At 42.8% G+C, this 17,567-nt stretch overlaps 1 protein-coding gene across 2 annotated transcripts in view; it reads left to right on the forward strand.

Moving 5' to 3' along the window:
• Positions 1-4,119: 4,119 nt before the first annotated feature.
• Positions 4,120-17,567, forward strand: part of LOC140909751 (bifunctional protein GlmU-like) — a 114,369-nt gene continuing 100,921 nt past the window's right edge. For both annotated transcript variants that reach the window (XR_012158344.2, XR_013635630.1), the window contains exon 1: positions 4,120-4,202. The gene's annotated coding sequence lies outside the window, so the exon portion shown is untranslated. The remainder of the gene's footprint in view (positions 4,203-17,567) is intronic.

Consider the following 17,567-nt stretch of genomic DNA (forward strand, 5'->3'; position numbering starts at 1 on the left):
GTGATCCGGCGGTAGTGTAGACATAGCCATAGTAACACAATTCCTAGAAGTGAGCTAGCACAATCAGTGAGAATATTCTAACATAAGCTATTAAAATATAATGTTACTATTGCGGTTTGTGTACAAAGTCCAATAAAAATACATGGCATGGTGGCACCTAGATTCTATGGTGAAAAGTTCAGTAGAAAACCTTATAATAATTTAATATTCCAATACAGTACATAGAGTCTGTGGTATGAAACACAAATCAAGAGTTCCAGAAGCGACTAGTGATATTGGGTGCCTCAATTTTGGGGTGTCTAACTTAAGACACCTTCAAGGGGCCTGATTTTAAGACAAGGCCGAGCACTTGCAAATCAGGCCCCTCTAAGATTGCTTAAATTGGGCATCCCAAAACTGGGGCCCTCGGAATCACTAGCCACTTTTGAAAATGTAAGCCACAGTACATAGTATACTAAATCATTAAGTAGGTGGCTTCTAAAGCATAAATAACTTGGTTGTTTCCATGATTTGGAAAAGGAAGGACTGGATGGGAGGATATAGCAAAAGCAGTTAGTCCACTTTGAGAACTGGTAAAATTCTCTTTCCAAGCATCTGCCAGAGCACTGCCCAGCTATACAGCCTTCAGGAATTACGTTTATCATCCAAAAGCTGATAGTCTCTTAACTACCTGTTTTAGTTGGTGCTGCTATAATACTCTATAATTTTAATTGCAAGCTGGTTTTCTACCTTACACTTGTTGATGGCTATTTAGAGCATCCTTGTTTTAATGTTTAATTACACTGTAATAGCACAATAATTACCAAGTAGCTACAGAGGAATTACATATTTGTCTGTTTCAGAGTAACAGCCGTGTTAGTCTGTATTCGCAAAAAGAAAAGGAGTACTTGTGGCACCTTAGAGACTAACCAATTTATTTGAGCATGAGCTTTTGTGAGCTACAGCTCACTTCATCTGTACTCTGTAAACAACGTTAACCCTATCTGCAAACAAAGAATTATGCAACAAAAGTAGTTGTGAACTTAAACAATAATGACCAAACATGTAAACGAAACTTAAAAAGTGCAGTGACCTATGACATAAACAATATTTTAGTATAATTTCTTAGTAGTTAGCTGATTACCCTTTACTAGAAATAGGTTATATGGTATAATAGATAGTACTAAGAAGAATGTTGTTACTGTACTTTAAAGCTACATTGCACGTTCATCATGCAAATACTATGTATCATGAATATTTGTTTCTTTCTACAGAGATGGTTTTAAATCAAGAGAATTGGAAATATTTCCAAATGAGTCATATTTGTTTTGGATGGATTTGTGAAGCCTTTTAAAAGAAAATTAGTGATACCACTGCCACAAGGTGGCAGTGTGTACAAGGAAATAAAAATCTCACATTTAAAATTATTTTTTCCTGAGAGGTATAGAGCCCCTTAGACACACTGGCCAAGTTGTTGGCCTTTAAAATTAAATTGTATTCACAGCTGTCTCGTACAGTAAGATTTAACTTCAGGATTTCAACTATTGATACTTTAAAAAAACCCACAACTTTATAAATTACTGCCACTGCTATGAAAGCATTCACCCAACCTGTTTTAACTACCTTGTCTCATACTGCAGAGTGCCTTAGTTCAATAGATATTTTGCATTGGCATTAAAGACTCAAAGATGCCTCATGAAGCACTTTGAGAAACATTCCATTTAGAAACACATCTGCTCACTTGCCACGGTTCTCATCTAAAAATTGAAATGAATGTAATCCATCTGTGCCTTCCTTATGCAACCATCACTGGGGCATCTAGGCACCAGATACAAAATTAAGAATAGCATGATTTCAGTCCATGAAAGACCATTTTCTCCACCTCTCCCTTATTTTTCAGATGTTTCATGTAGTGTGTATTTTCACGAGGAAGATTGCCAGGCCATTCTTACCCCATCACTGGTGAGGAAAGGCTTTGCAAAAAGTTGGGTCAACCTAAAACGTCAAGGCCCTGTTGCATCCTGAGTTTTGGTGCGAAAGAATTCCATAGCCAAGGATCTTCCCGTGGCAATGCCCTGCCCCCAGTCCCCGAGAGATACACACTGGGCTCTGTTGGCTGCAGTGTTTGACTGAGCATAAGCTTTCGTGAGCTACAGCTCACTTCATCGGATGCATTCAGTGTATTTTCCACTGAATGCCTCCGATGAAGTGAGCTGTAGCTCATGAAAGCTTATGCTCAGATAAATTGGTTAGTCTCTAAGGTGCCACAAGTACTCCTTTTCTTTTTGCAAATACAGACTAACACGGCTGCTACTCTGAAACCAGTGTTTGACTGAAGAGGCAGCCTGTAATACAGATAGGTCCAAGACCATTGAGGGCTTTAAAGATTAGGATCAGAACCTGGAAGTGGGTCTGGAATTGGATGGGGAGCCAGGGAAGAGCACAGAGAATCACTGTGATATGATCAAATCAGTTTTTTAGTTTTTTTGGCCTGCTTTGTGTCTCTTTCTTTGTTAATTGTGGATATTTGCATAAAAACAAGATCTTTGACCCTTAAGAGTTTATGTGCTCCTCCTGCTTATTCCTCACCTGAGCTAACAATCCTCTACTGCTGATGATAAATTGTGATGTCACAGGGAATTAATACTCTCAGATGGGAAATAAACAGGAGTAGATTCACGTTAACATTAATTAGTCTTCTCAATATACAGGGCGGATCTCAGTTCTGATATGCTGCTTGCCCCAAATGTGCATTTCTCATCAGCATCAGTGGGATATTTGAGCATGTGGGTAGAACAGAAGAAGTACTGGAGTTAGTGTCCCCCCTGCTGATCTGAAAGGCAAGTTTTGACCCTGGGGAACAAGGATGCAGTTTTCATGCAAACATCACTGGTAATGGAGGAGGAGAAAAAGGGGGACATATAGTGTGGATCTTGACAGTGGGATCCATGACCTACAGTGATCATGGTCACACACAATATGTAATTGACCTATGGGGAGATTTCCCGTAGCACTGTAAGGTAGATTCTATTGCTTTTGCCATAGCAAATTCAGAGTAGGACAATCCCTCCCCTTCCTCCTGACCACATTAACAGAGCTATTTCCAAATAAAATGTTTTCCAGAGTTTCCCATGAAACACCAATAGCTCAGATTGTCTGGGAAGTTGAAGCATTCGGTCAGTGTTTTCAGAACACTTCTCAGTAAAACCCTCTGTCACACGCACACAGTCCAATTTATCTCAAATTAGAGCATCTTTCACTAAAAGATGCTTATGCGCTCTCCTTCTGGGATGTGCTTGTGTGTTTCCCATTCCAGTTTTTAGAGAAGGGCCTGAATTAAAACCCTGTATCTGAACTATGGCGTATGGAGTCAAAAATTATCTGGCTCCAGTAGGATTCAGTTTGCAGACTGAAGTTTGGCAGACTCCAGATACGGGATTTGAGGTTTTTCAGGAGTGTTGTACTGGGGCGCATCACATCTGGACTATAAAGGTGCAACAGGAGTGGCTCAGCGTGTTCTCGATTTTGGCAGTGGCAGATGGACTTGGGAGCAAACAATTGTTCAGTCCAGTTGGATCCAGGGGCTGGATTTGGGTGTTTGTGGTGACTGATGTCCTGGGATGCATTAGCATCCTGAGTTTTTTTTTGCTGAAGTAGAACTGGCTAAGTTTATTCTGTATGAATGTGTTAGAATTTGTGCAAGAAGGGCCAAAAATTGACTGGATAAAGGATTCGGTGGTGCTGTCGTGCCAGGATGTGTCAAGGTCTGGATTGTGTTGGTGCAGTAGAAGCATCAACACTTGTTCTCTGTTTAGGAATTAGAATTTGGGGCCTGGGTTCAAAAATTGTCTGGATCCAGCAAGATCCAGCTGTCAGATCCGGTTTTTGCATGCTCTTGCACTGGGGTGTGTGGGGATGTGGATCTTCCGGAGGCAGTAGGAATGGTCAGACTTGTTCTCTGTTTTAATAATACACTTTGTGTACAAAATCCGTCAGGATCCAAGTTGATCCGTCTTTTAGTTATTTCCTACCGCGGTAGCTGTGCTGCTTGCTCCAGAGCACCTCCCTTTCCTGGGCCTCTTGCCAGGGCCAAGCCACCTGCTTCGCCTGTGACCTTTGCACTGAGCGAACCGAGTCCTGGGGCCCAGCGCAGAGTCCTGGCCACAGGAGGGAGTCCAGGGAACAGGACAGCCACCGTGCAGGGCTCTAGGAAATTTAATATGGTAAGTTAAACTGCTCAGCTTGCTCTGCAACTTTGTTTCCTCTGCTCCAACTTCCCTGCTCCAACATTCACCTTCCTTGCTGGGGGGCTCCTCTGAAATTCAAGGCTGCGGTCCTGGCCCTGCTTTGGTCATTTTGGCTACTTCAAATCCCAGTGTCTCTGGCTGCGTCTGTGAGATGAATCAGCCATGCGAGGTTGTAATGTCCGTGTGCGTGGAGGTGATTAAACATCTTCAGGATTTAATTTCAGCAGCAATGCAAGGGGCAACGAGAGGTGTTGCCACAGGAGAGCAGTTCACCTTGACTGCACACGATGATCCCAAAGCACTGCACAGACTCCATAACATGTGGTACCACACTGTGCCTGCCTCTCCAAGACAGAGGAGGACAACCAGTGTGGACAAACACAGGACAAAGACTGTTTTCAAGGGATACCTCACTCGCACATCGGTAAAAAGAACAGGAGGACTTGTGGCACCTTAGAGACTAACCAATTTATTTGAGCATAAGCTCAATGAAGTGAGCTGTAGCTCATGAAAGCTTATGCTCAAATAAATTGGTTAGTCTCTAAGGTGCCACAAGTCCTCCTGTTCTTTTTGCGAATACAGACTAACACGGCTGCTACTCTGAAACCTGTCACACATCAGTGTTTCATTTGTAGTGTAAAATCAAACAGGTGGATCACAGTGTCTAATTACCACTGAGAAACAGGATGAAGTTTATCCTGTATTGACTCACTGTGGGATGTGGGATATTAGATACTAAATAAAGAATGTGCCTTAAGATAAGGAACAGGTGATCACCCTACTAATAGGAGAATTTGAAATTTCCCTCCCTTTGCGAATCTTTTCCCCAACATCATCCTACGTTTCTTTGTGAAAACAAAAATTGAATCATCTCCATGTATTTAAATTATGATTTATAACTGGGAGGCTGATTGGTCTAATTTTCAGGTGCACTAAGGACCCCTTACACTATTCTGGTAAATGTTATTTACATGGGTTTTCTGTCCACTCTTCATGGTCAGAACAGTGTAAAAGGGCCATCGTAAAATGAGAACCTGGACTAATATATACCCCGTTCTGTAAGTGTCTCTGGACAAAACATGGACTTAGCACCTGCCTTTTATGTGGCCTTCCTGGCTCGTCTAAAGGGCCTGATCCTGCGTCTGGGTCTACGTATGCAGAGTGCAATCGGGGCTCTGTGCAGGAGCAATGGTTTGCCTGCACAGATCCAGTTGCAGGATCTGGCCCTAAGAAAGAACTAATGTCTTTCTTTTGCCTCTGTTCTACTCAAACTTACTTTAATGGTTGCAAGGAATATAGCTGCTGAATCTCCGGCACCCTCAGCTGCTACACTACTGAAAGTCCAGAGGATTCTGAAGCTAGTCTGAGAAATTGCTCCTAAGGACAGGTGTGTGGGCAGCACCACAGGGAATCTCCTGTGCCTGGGAAGAGGTGATATTAGTCCAAGTACACAGGGGCAGCCTTGTAATTTTACTAATATTCTGTGTGATTTCTGATATCCATCTAAAGCAGAATAGAGGAGTCCTGTGGATGAGCCAGACTGAGCATTCAGTTGACGATCTCTGACGCTGACCTTGTTAGGTTGGGTTGGGGTACCCGTGTTTTGATATCATAGCTGTTTTCAACCTGATGCTTAGACTGTTAAGCTATGAAGAAGCCCCCATCTTTAGGATCTGGGTGAGAGATTGGCAATTTTGGCTAGGGAATCAGTTTCCTACTTCTCTAGCAAATAACCTCATTTATTTCCTCTCTGCATTGAGATCATTCAAATCACTTTCTTTATAGCCTCTTTAGATATAATTTGGACACCGATGTCATGTATAATATCTCTAGCATTGAGACTCTGTCTGCTTGAGATGGGGTAGGGCATTTTGGGAATACAGTGATGTATATCATGACATTCCATCTAGACAATATGACTACTGTTGTATATGCAACCCTAAACCTGATATATATGGGATTAGAGCATAGTGGTTCCACTGAAGTCATTAACAAAAATTTCCAAGATTTAACCCTCAAAGCCCCAAACCGCCTTGTAAGGAACAGCATTTGGTAATATTGCTCACCATCTATACAGACACGACTAGGTACGATTTGGTTTGAGTGTTGTCAGCATAGGTACAGTGCACTCATTATGCACATGTAGATATTTAACATTCAACTTCTTCCTATAGGTTTTGTCCTTTTTTCTAAGTCCAGATTTTTCTTTTATTTCATTCTCTGCTTTGTGCATCCACGATGACTAGAATTTCACAAAAGCCTCTGTGGCTCTGAAAGAAACTGGATTGAAGCAGAGTTGACTGTTACATGAAGATAATTATGTAGTGATGCCATGTAGGTTGTCAGCGGATAGTATTTTGCAGAGAAAAAACATTTTGCTACAGTATTCAGTCCATTGTGTTTAGACGTGAGAATATTATGTGGATTCCTTTGGTGTTCCTTTTGCCGAAGTCTATTTGCAAAGGTTTATAACTTTCACTCTATTCTTACCCTAAACGGACCCTAGCCCCAGTGACTTCAGTGGGGGTTCTGCATTTATAAGGGATCATCCCCGGTGACCATATTGCAAGATTAAGGCCTTCAGAATTATTGTAAAATGAAGGTCTTCATCTTTCATAATGAGCATGTACTCTGGGGCTAGAGAGTGTCTCTTCTCCAAGCAGATCATTGCAGTTCCGCCCCAAAATAGTACATACAAAAAACCACCAAAACCATTTTTGTTAGGATCAAAGCCATAGACATTTATTAAAAATGACACAAATATGCTTTTACAAGTCTATTTAAAAAGAAGCTATTTTTATAACAACTCACAAAAGAATGTTCTCTAAAAATTAATCACTTTTTAGTATCAAAGTAACTGCAGTGACACATTCTGCAGCATGCATGCAGACCAAACGATGCACATCTAAAATGGCAAATACACATTGAGATGAGACCAATTGCTTTTTTTAGACTCTCAAACTACATGAACTTTTATGGAGCACTTTAGCTAATCAAGTCTGATCAAGACAGCCTAGTCATAAAAAAGATTGAAAAGGTAAAGGCCAGATATTCAAAGACTTACCCGCATGCTTAACGACACCTATGCTTAACTCTAAGCACGTGCATAGGTCTTGTGGATTCAGGACCCAAATGTTCATAGACAACCCTAGTGGTTTTGTCATGTACTTCTCTACGCAGAAAATAATGTCAAGGTAATAAAAAGGCATGAAAAATAATTTGAAAAGCTAAATAGGAGTGCTTTTGTACTCCATCTTTGCTGCCAAAATACATTAAGTTGCACTGTTGTGATTTTTTCCCCCTGAATTTTCTTTAAATTCTGTGTCTAGCAGCCTCCTTATATGAGGCTGGAAAAGTCAGCTGTGCCTTTACTCATTTTAACCACCAGGTGTCATCATTTTAGAGAGACAGGTGAACCAGATATGGAGAAGCTCTAAGAGCTTTACTGAGTTTTTCTGGGCATGGTTCCAAATAGTAATATCTTTTCCCACCAGTTGTGTTACAGAGCTACGCTTTAGTTCACTTAAAAAAAGGGGGAGGTAGGGGAAGGGGTCAGTTAACTCCCCCACAAATCCCGTTTCACTCATGTACAGTACTTTTGGGATAGCTGCTTTGTGAGCAAAGGGCCTGATCCTGCAACTGACTCCCTGTGCAAAGACCCCTGTGCTGGCGTGCAGCCTCACTGAGATTAGTGGGTCTCTGTGCAGGAACAGGGATCTTCTTGCACAGAATTAATTGCAGGATCACAGCTGAAATCATCTGCAGGACTACAAAGACGAACTGCATGAAAGGAACAACAATAAATCTCTGGTATTGTGCCCGGCGAAGCAGGGGTGGCATTGTCACATCACAAAGGTGCAGTTTTTATTAATCCAGCAAAGCCTGGGCAAAGGTTTTCAAAAGGGGCTCGAGATTTTGGGGTGACCGAGAGATGCCTTAAATGGGCCTGATTGTCAGAAAGTCCTTGGCCAACCCCCTGAAAAGCAGGCCCCTTTAATGTGTCTCATTTCAGGTACCCAGAAATCGAGGCAGCTAAAATTACTAGTCACTTTTGCAATTGCTGACTCTGATGTCTCTGTGGTTAACTGAACATCACCTACATTCTGCCTCCCTTGCGAGAAAGCTCTTACCTCCAGGACTATTGTCTATCCGCCTTTTCTTTTTCAAAGCAGTACAAGCTGTCAGTAGTGGACTACTCCGTACCACCCACCTACCCCTAATGTACAGGACTGGCTTTGCAACTGACATTCAATCAGATGCCCTGCAGTACAGATAGGATCCGTTATCACTTTCCTTCCACCAACCTTCACTTTTTTGACTTTAGGCAAATACATGGTGTGCTGGATAATTTGGCAAAATAGGTATTAGGCTCGAAGCAAATATATTGATAATTTCTAGAAAAAGGCTTTTTTTTTTCCTTTTTCTTTTTTTTTCCCTTGCAAACCTCATTCCTAGCCTGTAGCCAGCAGGGCAAATTCACTGCCAGTGTGAGTGGGCACAACTGCATAATTTAGACAACCATGGGGGTCCGTCTGAATTATGCCCGCCTCCACAGGGCTGCCCTATGGGCTTCAGAGCTGGATATTGCAGCCCTGCCCCTAACCTCTCCTCCATCCCTCAGCCCTGCTGCTGGCATGCCCCCTGGGCCCAGGCTTGGGATAGCATCCTTAGGAGGCAGCGCTTAGAAGTCTTTGGCTCACCCTAGTCCTTATTTGATACAGTCTTCTATCTAAGGTATTTATACGGCCCTCATAACCACAGTATCTATGGTCCTCACAATCTTCTTTTTTTTAAATTAATTTACTCACACACACCCCTGTGAGGTAGGGAAGTGCTATTATCCCCATTTTAGAGATGGGGGTACTGAGGCACAGAGAAATTAATGGTATGTCTTCATTGTTGCGTTAACCAGGGCTCTTAGTCAGGTGTTAGCACCTAAGCCCCCTCCCATCCGTACACAAAAATCTCTCCCCCAGGCTAGCTGGCCCATCCTAGGGTATAGGGTAAAGCTTAAGCGCTGCTTTCACTCAGGCTGGTAACCAGCCTGCTTTGCAACACAGGTGTTGATAGTCCTCCAGTGCCTTCCCACAATTCCCCTCTGTGCCCAGAAGGACAGACAAGTTCTCCCACAATTCACTGGGAACGAATTGTAGAGCAGCTCAGCACACAAACCCAAGGGATCTGGCTGCAGAAGTTTTAGCAGCACACATGGGGGAGCACAGCACCAGGGAGGACACAATACCTTGTGTGTAAGTGGCTGCTCATGCCCTGGCTAGACTATGACACAGGTGCCGATCACCTGTTACTTTGACAGTGAACACACATGCCACGTGACTTGCCCTAGGTTACACAGATAGACTGTAGCAGAGCAGGGCATCAAACTCAGGTTGTCCCAGTCCAGGCCAGACCTGGGTCCATCCTCCCTATCTTTTCCTCACAATGCTTTTTATGAAATTAGTTCTTACAGCTGGTTGAAAACGTCTGGGTTTTCAGAATGTTGATTCTTTTTTTGCTGTTTACCGACCAGCACATCGAGTGGTTGAAATGTTTTGAAAACTTGAAATTTTGACACAAAATTTGCATGAAACAAAATTTAGAAATGTTCTCTGAAAAATATTTGGCATTTTCCATCCAGCTCTACTAACAATGTAAATGAACAAAGCCACCTATTCCTTCGGGATGCTAACCACTGGAGACTGGTACATAATAGGCAGAGGGATTCTGTCTTAGCCCTTCTATCTGAGAGCTTTACCCCCTGGATTTTGAACAATTGGGGTTTTTTGCTGTGGACTTATAATGGTCCGGTCCAGCAGAGAGACAGATTGCAAGGCTGATGCTCGCTTATATTCTGTCCATTGGTCCCTGAGCCCATTCAACTGCAGAGTTGGACACCAGCCTTCAACAGCCCAGCTGATTTTAAAATGAGTCCCCGGGCTGGGTGTGGAAATCAGTGGCTCTTTTCGAAAGAATAGAACTGTTAGTGTCTGAATGGCAGTACTATGCTCCTTTTGTTTTTCTTTCTTTAGCTCTTTGTTATAGCAACATCTGTAGTCTTGAGTAAATAGCATACGGGGAGAATACATCTTGTATTTCTATTAAAGAAGCAAAACGGTGTAGGGGCCATGTTAATGTATAAACTATATAGTCTGCATGTGAAGGAAGTTGATACTTGCTGGTTTGGGATTAAAGGCAGCATCTTCCTTTGTAACACCTCTAGGCCGATCATGAATAATATCATTACTATTTATATAGCACTTCGTGAGCCACATCCTCAGCTTGTGCAAATCTGCATAGCTCCATTGACTTTAAGAGAGCTCTGCTCATTTACACGAGCTGGGGATCTGTCCCAATGACTTAAGACGGTGCACAGACATTTGTTAATTAGTGGAGCATATGAGAGAGCCCTGATAGTCTCTTCCCATGAACGTTCTACAAATACAGGTCACTGTCATGTCAATGTGAAGTTTTAAAATATACAGTTATAAAGGATTGCTAAAATTCTTGCAAAGAGAACTCATTTTGAAATGATGCCAGAGCTCCTAGGTTGAATGTCATCCAAGCAATGATCTTTAATGCAGTGTATGGTTGCTAAAGGAGAGCAATTTAATCATGAATCCGCTTGAGATTGCACTGCTCCAGGACCTATTCATCGCTATGAAAATTTTTCCATGGACTTCAATGGGGCTTCAGATCTGGCCCTTAAGGAGAAAAATCAGGACTATAGTTAGGGTCTAAAAAAGAAATCTTTCACAAGGAAAAATTGTCAATACAAAACATATTTAGAGTCTCAAAATAGTGAATTTTGGAAGGGCGAGTGGAGCTTGCAGAGATTAATATGGTAGAGCAGGGTCTCGAGGCAATGTATTTCCATAGACACCACACTGTAACTGGGAGACTAGCAGCTGGATGCTGTTCGTTCTATTTCTGTTGTGGCTATAGGAAACAGTGATGCTTGTGGGCCTGCGGGAATCAGGTAGTTGCTGTGGAATATTGAGACTATCTGGTACCACGCTGGTCATGTTGCAGAGCTCACTGGAGAAGCTGCCATATGATGGGGTGGGGTGGGGTGGGGAGGGTGAGAAGAAGTGACCCAAAGCATGAACTAAAGAAATTATAATCTTACCCATGGAATATTAGCCCTTATTACACAGTTCCTGGAGATCTAAATGTCAAACTTGTTCCTTGCTCATGTGACTACTTATTTGAGACCAGTAGGGTAAGCATGACTAACAGCAGGATTTGGCCTCAAGGCTGTATTGTTTTTCTCTGCAGTCCTGCCCCAGCTTTCACCAGTCTTACTAATAGGATCAAAGCACATACCTCTGAATGACATGTTAATAAATGAGTGACATCTGTATGTCCCTGTAGAAAATCTCCTTGGTGAATCATCATTTTTGTCTTTTGCCTGTGTTCAGCTGTGAGCCATCTTTGTACCTGTTATTTTAGCTCTGTATTCTGTCCTCTGTGTTGTTTTCTACCGCAGACTCAGTATTTGCCATGCCAGCCTGTGTTTTGTGTGTGTTTGTGTTGGATTAAAAGATGTGGCGTGTATGCATAGAGAAGTTAGATTTAGCCAGAAAACCACACAATATATGGGATTCTTCCAAATTTGGAGCTTGTTTTTCACACCTGATGTAAAACCAACTAACACACAATTCAACTGTAATTTCATGGTTTTCATCTCATTTGAGCCCTTGCTTAGGTCAAGGGAAATTTACCACCTTAAAATGGGATTGAAAGCATTATCAGTCCAGGTCCCACCTGCCGTGAGGTTAGAAGGACTCCTAAAAGAACTAAGTCAAGTGAGAACAGGAAGGGAGGAGTGAACTTAGAGACCAAACGGCTGGCAGAATTGCTGAAATCTCCCCCACTGCTGGAGTTAATTCCCTCAATGCAGTGAGGAGACAGGTGATAGTTTTCTGCATTTTAAAAGCTGTTGTCAAGACCCAGCTGGGGAAATCTCATGCCACAAGTTGGTCTTAAAAGTCTGCCAGAAGAACTTTCAGAAGCAGATGAGATGACGAGCAGCTTGAAGAAGAACGTCTTGTGGGCTGTGTGTGTCTGTGATCCGCAGGTGCAGCAGCGAAAAGAGAATGGTCTATTAATAACCTGCACCATCATGGCATTTGACAGCTGACTAGTTAAACTGAAATATTGGCATTCTTAATATTATTTCACAAGTTACCTACAGGCTTAACCTAATTTTCTTTAAAATATTATAACAGATTTTAAGGCCAGAAGGGCTCATTAGATCACCTTTCATCCTGTTACTCCTGTATTGAGGCCAATAACTTGTGTTCGACTAAATTTGTTCTTTCAGCCAGGGGTCCAAGATTGATTTGAAGACATTAAGAGATGGAGAATCCGCCACTTTCCTGGGTAGTTTGTTCCAGTGGTTAATCACCTCACTGTTAAAAATGTGTGCCTTAGTTCTAATTTAAATGTGTGTGGCTTTAACTTCCAGCCATGGGTTCTTTTTCTGCCTTTCTCTGCTAGATTAAAAAGCTGGTATTTTCTTCCAGTTTAGATCCCTCTCACAAGATTAATGTTAGTTGTTAATATTGTCATTTATTATTAATTATTGGCTGTGCTTGGCCCAGAGTAAAAAGAGAGACTTGCCTCGAGGACTGTATTCAAGGGACCCAATACTGCAAATATTGTGTATGTCTACACTGCAAGTAAAACCCCATGGCTGACCTGTGCTGAATGACTCAGGTTCAGGGGGCTTGGGCAGTTCAATTGCAGTGTAGCCTGGGCTCTTGGACCCTGTGAGGTGGGTGGGTTGCCAAGCCCAAAACTTTACACTGCAATTAAACAGCTCCTTAGCCTGAGCCCCACCCACGCAAGTCAGCAGGCACAGTCCACCCGCAGGTGTCAAACTGCAGTGTAGACATACCCACTGTGAGCGTGTTTAACTTCACTCATGGCAAGTGGTCCATCAAAAGCAAAGTTAAACAAGTGCATAAGTATTTGCAGGATTAAGAGACAGAAACAGACCAGATAAGTGTGAGTCTTCCAGTACAGGAGAGTGCAAGCTAAGACCTCAATGCACAACTTTACTTGTGTGAGTTGTTCCACTGAGTTGGAATGCAGTGAAGGAGAGTGCAGTGTCATCCAATGGACAGGGCACTGAACTGAGACTCCAATCTCAGATTGGGGCCTGTCAGCATTATTGTAACACCAATCATTAATAAAAATGAGTTTGATGGGCCTACCCATGTGAGTAAACTCGTGCGTGTGTTTAAATGTTTGCAGGATCAAGGCCTTAGAGTTAGTTGGTTTCATCTTCCTGATCTCAACCTGTTTCCTCTGTTAGAATGCTGGGTGCAGCAGACATTTCATGAGTTCATGTTTGCAGACGTACATTTTTTTTTCTTTTTCAGAATATTGGGTATCTGTTTCTTTCCTCTTCCAAATTCAAAACACTATTTGAAGAGACAAAATAAAAATTCCCTTGTTTGTAGCTGCCTTTTTTAACCTTTGTAGGGTATGTCTACATTGCAGCGTGGAGGTGTGCTTCCTGGCCTGGGTAGATAGACTTGCACTAGCTCTGTTCCAGCTAGCATGCTAAAAATAGCAGTGTGGACTTTGCAGCATACGCGGCATCTTGGGCTAGCTGCCTGAGCTTGGACCCGGGGGTTGGATGGGCTTGGATGTGGCCAAGCCACCATCAGTGCCGCAATAACCACACGAGTGCGCTATCTTGTGCAAAGCCGGTGTGAATGTCTGCACCCATGCTCGCAATCATTCCGTCTCCAAGCTGCGGTGTAGACGTACCCTTTGAGGCATGAGAGTGCAACTTGTTTCCCTCGAATTTAAGTGGGAGATTTTCAAAGGCCTGCACAAAGGGTGGGTCAAGCAATCCCAAAGGAAATTTGGTGCCTGACACCCCTTTATGCCTTTAAAAATCTTCCCATATATGTTTTTTCATTTGTTTGCTTCTATCGGTTATGAACAAATGTATCCGGTGGATGTACCTGGCTCATCGACATCAACACAGCTGTGTTCTCATAGCTAACAACATTAGCTGAAAATCAGCAGGAGGCTCCCAAGAGCACAGAACGTTGGTTTTGTCTATGTCGTGGGCAGACAGTTTTCTGCTTAGGTAATATCTCGTCTATGGTTTTATAGCTCTCCTGGCAGTGGGGTTTGTAAAGAGCTATCATTTAACATAGGAGGGTCATGGACTGTTCCATTAGAACAAAACATTAATGTAAACATTTATCAAATATAAACAGGGTGGTACTAAATCTTTATAAAAATGCAAACTGATACTCTGCAGCAGGGCCACAAAGAAAGGTGTGTGTGAACTGTAAATTCCAACAATTACAGTAAATACACTAGCCTGCTCACAATAGCTTTAGGTCTTGATCCTGGTAAGTGCTGAATGCCTTCTGCGAGGCACACAGACATGATATCCAGCACGTCTCAGGAGGTGCTCAGCACCTTGTGTGATCTAGCCCTGCTAAGGAAAGTTACCAGACAAAAGAAAGAACAGACATCCTGTTTTGATCCTTCATGGGATCTCCCATGTAGCAGTGTCTCAAGGAGAGAAGGAAACCAAAGAAGGGCAAGGGAAAGAAACACGTCAGCAATAAACACCGCCAAGCAGAACCCACTTAAATGTAATCTGTAATGGTGCCACAGGTGAAGTCATCCTTAGTTGACTTCCGATAGAAGTTCTGCTGGAGATAGCCCAGAAGCAAGCAGTGTTGACTGATATGCCAGGACTCAGAGTGCTTTATATGGGTCCGCTGATTTTTGCAGAAGTCTTTTAAAAGTCTGCTCTGCTCTCTCTCCCTCCTCGTTGCTTGGGGAGAATGTGGACTACTAGTATGATCTTCAAAATCAAAGCCCTGTGCAAATGCTAGGAATGTTGCAGAGGTAAATCCAGGCCCATTATCCAAGATGAGGACTTCAGGAACTCCATGTCTTGCAAATATTGACTTTAGTTTCTGAATGACCTATGCCAGTGAATTCTGAATATAGCCAACTCTATATATCTCAAAGTAATCAACTGCAATTATGTATGTCCTTTCCAGAAAGACTGATCTGTGGCTACCAGCTGCCGAGGTCTTTCAGATTGCTTTGTAGAGAGCAATGGTTCTGGAGACTGTTTCCCCACCCTACCCTCCACCCACCAGTTACATATTTTACAACCCTCTACTAAGGTCTGAATTTGCCTGTTCAGATCAGGCCACCATACAGATTGTTGTGCTCATGCCCTGCATTTTTGTTACTCCTTGGTGTCCTGCCCGGATTTTGGATAGCATCTCTTTATGAAGTACCATAATGATAAGAATGGACCTTCAGCCATGTAAAGCTCATTTCAGTCCTGCCAACATGGCAGTAGGTCTGTTGGAAGTTGCCTTCTTCAACCACACCCTCTTTGACAAAGTTGAGTCCATTTCCAGCATGTTCATCCTTTAGTTTTTCATCTCTAATTTGCTGAAGTTGGCTGGCAGATGCTGGGGTTGCTGCCATAATAAGGTCAATGTAGCCTTCGACATCTTTCTCTAAAGCCTCTTCTTCCATTGGTGGCTGCTCAGCTGCTGCTCTAGATGGTGTCTGCTGCTATTGGTGCTTTCCCAGGTATGTTTTCAATGTTGAAAGAAAATTGTATCCGCCTGACTCGAAATCTTTGATTCTGAGGTAGAAAGTCATCCAGTGGTTTCGAACCCAATAGTTCCAATAAGGGCTAGTGGTCTGTTTCTATATTAAAATTCACGACAAATACAGTAGAACCTCAGAGTTATGAACTGACCAGTCAACCACACACCTCCTTTGGAACCGGAAGTACGCAATCAGGCAGCAGCAGGGAGAGAGGGGGGGAAAAAAGCAAAGACAGTACAGTACTGTGTTAAAAAAAATTAAGGGAAAGTTTTCAAAAAGATTGGACAAGGTAAGGAAACGGTTTCTGTGCTTGTTTCATTTAAATTAAGATGGTTAAAAGCAGCATTTTTCTTCTGCATAGTAAAGTTTCAAAGCTTTACTAAGTCAATGTTCAGTGGTAAACTTTTGAAAGAACCACCATAATGTTTTGTTCAGCATTACAAACAACCCCCATTCCTCATAACTCTGAGGTTTTACTGTAGAAAACAGAACTTATCTGAAATCTCTCAGCTCTCTGGATCCATCCATTTAATAGGCAGCAGGTTTAAAACAAACAAACGGAAGTATTTCTTCACATGGTGCGCTGTCAACCTGTGGAACTCCTTGCCAGAGGACACTGGGCTAGATGGACCTTTGGTCTGACCCCATCTGGCCGTTCTTATGTTCTTATGAACGTCCACTGCCTGAGCTGCCAAAATCAAATTTTTCTAGCAGAGCCATTTATGCTATTTAGGCTCCACTGCTGCCTTGAGACAGGGTGCTGACCACTCCTGGCTGCAGCTTTCACAGGTCTCCTTCCTAACTTTCCACTTGCCCCACTCGCTCACCACCCTGGCAGTCTGGGGTTCTCTTCTTTCCTTTACTACTTCTTTAAAGAGAGGGATTCACTCACTGTTGACCCCAGGTATTGCAAGGAAGTAAACATAACGAGCCATGCTTTAAGCTGCAACTAGTAAACTCTCCCAACCAGGAAGTTCCCACGTTGATTAAACTCCCCACTGCAATGCATCCTGGTCCTCTCTGGTAACACTCCAAGACCTCCACAATGTGCTTTGCTGGATCAGGAGCAGAGCGCACAGCACCTGGCAGAATTGAGCCATAGACCATAAAGGCCGTGTGACCCACCCAAGGAAAAGTAAATGAAAGGTGGTGATGCTGAGCTCCTGAGCAGATTGTCTTAACTTCACTGCTGTAATTAATAGGAACATATGTCTTGTTGACTGGGTCAGACTTGAGGTCCATCTAAGTATCTTGTCTCTGACGTTGGCCAGCACCAGATGCTTCAGAGGAACCCCTCTGCAGGTGGATGCGGGATAATCTGCCCTCCATAGAAGTCACTCCCTAACCCACAATAGAAATTGGCTTAAGCCCTGAAGCATGAGATGTTATATCAGTTATCAAACTCTTTTTTAGATTTACTATCCCTCTGTATTCCTGTTATCCATATAAATGCCCATTCTCTCTTACAACCTCACTAAGGTCTTTGTCTCAAAGACACCCTGTAGCAATGCGTGCACAATTAGCCTGTGGAGCTGAGCTGTGTGTGGGGGAAACATCAACTAATTTTGTCACCAGTTAATGGGTTGGTTGGCACTAAACCTGATTTGCAGACACAAACCACGGCGAAAGCTCAGTAACTGTGGCCGCTAAGTGTTTCACCTTAGCCAGACAACAAGTCTGGCACATCGGTGCCCACCTGTAAGTCACCCAGCACATTTTCCTTGTAGT

This window comes from Lepidochelys kempii, chromosome 3, assembly GCF_965140285.1.
Source record: "Lepidochelys kempii isolate rLepKem1 chromosome 3, rLepKem1.hap1, whole genome shotgun sequence".
NCBI classification, from domain to species: Eukaryota; Metazoa; Chordata; order Testudines; family Cheloniidae; genus Lepidochelys; species Lepidochelys kempii.